This window comes from Macadamia integrifolia, unplaced genomic scaffold (assembly GCF_013358625.1).
Source record: "Macadamia integrifolia cultivar HAES 741 unplaced genomic scaffold, SCU_Mint_v3 scaffold1940, whole genome shotgun sequence".
Classification (NCBI taxonomy): Eukaryota; Viridiplantae; Streptophyta; class Magnoliopsida; order Proteales; family Proteaceae; genus Macadamia; species Macadamia integrifolia.
The window spans coordinates 54,914-59,913 of NW_024868428.1; positions in this window are offsets into that span (position 1 = coordinate 54,914).

Consider the following 5,000-nt stretch of genomic DNA (forward strand, 5'->3'; position numbering starts at 1 on the left):
AAATGCTGTGTGGCTACTGGCATATGTGGCAGCAGATATGCAAGGAGCCATGCACACCCAGCAGCACTCCATGGCAGGCCACAGCGCACATCGAAGGCAATCATCAGAACCAACATGCCTTGATGGTGATTTTCACATGCCAAGCCTATCTCGGACATGCCATGCGGCTGTGGGCGCAGCTGGCAGTAGCTGTGGGGGCACGACAGCACGAGGTAGGAACCCTTGCTCACCAATCAACCTGGGGTGGAAGGCAACGGTCTATGGAAGAGGGGCTGGACATCGGGACGCATTGGCCATTTCCATATTTTCAAATTCCATGCCTCTCTAGAAACTGCTGTGCAGCCATGGACACGTGTCAGCAACTGTGGGGGCATGGCAGCGGTAGGTAGGGAGCGAAGGGCACCCAACAGCACACGATTACAGGCAGTGGTGTGCGACAGATGGGCTGACCATCCGGACAAACGAGCCATGTACTTGTTTGCACATACATGCCCAACCTTTGTTGGGCTTTCGTTGCAGCTACGACCGTAGGAGGCAACAGCTGTCACGACATAGCAGTATATATTAGGCAACCACGAGGGCAAAGTAGCATGCCGTGGCGGGCGCAACGCACACCAAGGGCAAAATCTTCGAAACCAACATACTGTGAAGGTGTCTTGCATAGGCGATGCCACTCTTGGTCATGCTTTATGGTGACTGACAAGCGGTGGAAGATGTGGAGGCACTGCAGCGCAAGGTAGGCAGCCATGCGCGCCCAGCAATACACAATGGCAACCAACTGTGTGCGGCAGAGGGGAAGACTGTCGGGACGGACGCGCCATGTATATGTTTTCACAAACCACACCTTCCTTGGAAATGCTGTGCGTCGAGGGGCACATGTGGCATCAGAAGTGGGGGCGTGGCAGCACATGGTACCCATCCATGTGCCCCCAGCAGCCCACGGTGGCAGGCAAAGCTATGCGGAAGAAGGGGGCGGCGTTGCATGACAGAAGGGCTGACCATTCGCAAGCATGTCCACCTTCGTTGGGCATGCTGTGCCATGACTGACACACGTTACAGTAGCTGCGGGCACATGGCATGAAAGGCAGGCAGCCATGCGCGTCCAGCCGCATGCAATGGCAGGCCTCAGCGCATACCGAGGGCCAACTCATCGAAACCCACGTGCCATTTCACTTCTTTTTCCATGCCATGGGTCTTTTCGGTTTGCCTACCATGCCCCCTCATTTTCTGCTGCCCCTCTATGCGGCCCCTCGAAAACCACCCTGGGAGTGGCACCCCCCTCCCTCAAGGTAGCTCTTATACTCTTTGCCCATTTCCAGAAGGAGACATGACCACCCCCCAAAAATATACCGTTCTATTATTTGAGCTTCAAATATCCAAATCAAATGAAACTTGGTAAGAAATTAAGGAAAAATCCAAAGATTATTTTCATATAAAAATCATAGTTTTCGGATAAATATTTATTTTTTTATTAATTATTTAATATTAAAAAACATATTAAATTCAAAAAACTATGAAAAATCCATTTTAATGTATTTTTCTGAAAACTAAATTTTGGATGTCTTCCAAAGGTTGATAGAATGTTTTAAAAAAATATTGGACCATTCCAACATATTTTGTTATTTTTTAATATTTTATGATTGAAACATTACAAAAAATACCCAAGAAAATGGAAATGCGGGGTTTAAGTGAAATTGATTGTACTTTGGGTGCCAAATAGCCAATTGCATGGCTTTTCTAACCCAAAGGGATGTTTCACTCAACATGATTTAAAGCCCCAAACTATGTTGTGCGGGCATGGCCTTGGCGTGTGCAGCAGTCAGTGCCTCGTGTGCAGTCGAAGGCCGCAAAGGAGCCTTTGTTGCATGGGCCATGGGGGCCACGGGGGCCACGGCAGTACCCAAGTGTGAGCCACGTGCGTGCGGCTATGTGCACGGTGGACTAGACTTGGGATCGATGGTGCGGCAATGCGTGCAACCTTACGCGTGTCATGTGCCGAAATGCCCGTGGCATGTGCGGCCATGCCAGCCGCCAATATCGACGCATGGGAGGCCATGCCAACGAACTTGCGCGCGGTAGTGCAGTCTTGGGCGATGCATGTGGACCACGCAGCCATGCATGCGACCTGGGGGGCGGTGTGAAGCAATGCACGCAACCTTGCGAGCGGTAGGGCAGCCAGGGGCGCTGCATGTGCGGCCATGCCAGCAACCTTGCGCGAGTTAGTGCAGCCAAAAGTGCGGCATGTGCGGCGTGGAACGTAACCTTGAGCGTGACTGTGCAGCCATCTGCGTGTCATGTGCGCCATGCCCGCAATCATCCGCGTGGCATGTGGTGCCATGTGCGAAACCATGCACGAAACCATTTGCATGGAAGTGCGGCACAGGCAGCAGCCTAGCGTGCGCTGCCTGCACCATTGCCATCCGCCTTGTGCGCCCGGGCCTACCACCTTTCGTGCAGTTGAGCAGCCTTTCCAGCAGCAACGTGCGTTGTTGCCTGCCACCTTATGCACGGTGTGCACCTTTGCCCCCAGCCATGTGCGCGGGGGTAGCCTGCACCCCTACGCGCGATAGTGGAACCTTACCCCTAACCGTGCCCGTGGTTGCATGCAACCATGTGTGCGGTATTGCAGCAACGCCCGCATCCATGTGCGCGGTAGCCTGCCTCGACGCCAACAGACTTAGCACGCTAGTGCAACCTTGCCCTCAACGATGCCTACACCTTGTGCGTCCATGCCAGCTGCCTTCCGCGCGGTAGTGCAGCCATGCCTGCCGCCATGCACGCACATTGTGTGGCCCTGCGTGCGGTACTGCCGCCTTGTGCACAGCCTTCATATGCACTTGGGCACCCTTAGGGGGGCACGCGTTGGCATTGTCATGGGCACGTATATGTGCACACTTGCGGCATTCAAGAGCACAATTAAGCGACACTTGGGCTACACTTGGGTGCACGCTTAGACACACTTGTTCAACACTTGCGGGCACGTATAGGCACATTTAAGGCGACACTTGGGGCATTCAAGATCATGCACAGGCATACTTGGGTGCACACTTGGGCAACAGTTGTGGGCAGTATGGGCACATCTAGGCAACACTTGGGCCATTCATTGTGCACTTGTAGTCAACACTTGGGGTGTTGTGCGGCCATTCACTGTGTACACATGGGCACACGTAGTCAACACTTGGGGCCACGCGTAGGCACACACTTGGGCCATTCAAGAGCACGTTGTCAATGCTTTAGTCCTTTCTAAGCAACCATGCCAGCACTTAGCACTTTCACTAGCGCTAAGTCAGCCTAACCACCCTCCTTAAGGGACTAGGGAAGAGAAGAAGTGAACACAAGAGTGAGTTTGAGAAGAATGAACCTGTATAGCACTAGAGAACTCTTGAGTACAAGGCTTGAGAACTCACTTGCTTGGTTGAACACTCTTGGTTGGTCCTTGGTCAGTGCCTTTGCCAAATGAGGCAACACCTACCCCAAGTTACAATGGATGGCTAAGATATTTACAAATGTCCTCCATCCAACGGTTGGGGAGGAAACTAGAAGCTTCCCACCTCCTTAGCGGAGCTCTAAAAATCTCTCCCAGAATATCTCCTATGAATATCTTCTACAAATATCTACAATAAGATATCTATTGTTACTACACCTTTGTAGAAAACACTAGAACTTGAACCTTACTTAGCCCAACGGCCTAAGTCCATGGGCTTGGTGAGCTAGGCCCGTGGGCCTATGTTGGGCAGGTCGTGACACTCTCCCCCACCTAAATCCATGATGCCCTCGTCGCAACCTCCTTGTGGTACTTTTATTCACGAGTCATCTCAGCATGCCAGTCGTCTCCCATCTCGTCTCGCACTCTGGTCGCCCCTTCCACTTGACTAAATACTCCACGTGAGGAGATAGTTTGTGTCTCTGGATGATTGGATCAACATCCAAATTAGCCTCCCTCTCGCAAGGAGTAACGCCTATTGGGGTTCTTGTTGTAGTCACATAACTTGAGCCTCCTACAACGTCATCTGGTTGTCTTCGTTCTCTCGTTTGCATCTTCCTCTTTCTTGGCATGGATGGCTTGCTCCCAAATTCTCCTTGTCTTGCCCTCCCGTCTAAGGGCAAGTAAGCACCTAGCCCCTGGATGGTGTTGGAGAACTCTTTTAGTCCCAAGGTTCATCTCGACCCGTCGAGCAACATTACGTATGGGGGCATTCTTTGGAGTTGATAGCCTTAGGACGCCCTTGGCCCGAGTTCCTTTGCCTCTTCTGTCAAGGCAAGGTTGTGTGTGGCTCCTATATCTACATTCGCCTGTGTGGGCTTCCCATTGATGCACACATCAACCCCTTTTGAGAGTTAAGGACCTTGACCCCTATCTCGGCCCTGGTGGCACCACGCTGCATTGGGGACCCCATGCAAGGTGGCTCTTCCTCCAATAGGGCACTAAGAGCTTTCCTCTTGGGCCAATCCCTAAACCAATGTAGCTCATCACATAGGAATCACTTGTCTCTAGGCTTGAACCGATTCCTCTTACCACGCTTGTGCCTTAGTGCCTCTCCTTTACACATGTCATGAGAGGTAGTGGCTTCCCTCGCCGCTGTCCTCCTACTCTTCCCATACTTCTTCTCCAATATGAGCTTCCACCTTATCCAACTCCTTTGCATACTTGAGCCTTGAAGGTGGCAACCATCTCCTCTTGGTTACTTACTATGGTGTTGAGAGCACCTTGTAGGGACCCCTTGAGCTCCCCCATCTGGCCATCAAGCTCCTCCCCACTTTGCTCCGCGACATTCAGGCACCACTTTGCCTCGGCCAATACTTGCTCCCCTCGAGCTAAGCGAGGCCCCATAGCGACGCCAAAGTCGATGGACTTGCCTTCGCTCCTTCGTTGCTTACTTGTGTAGGTGTTGGTCTCTATTCCACAGTTTTAGCTCTCCTGTCTCATATCCCACAAGCTTGGCTCCCTCGCAACCGAAGCTCTGACCCCACAACTGTCACGGCCTTAGACCTTTCTAAGA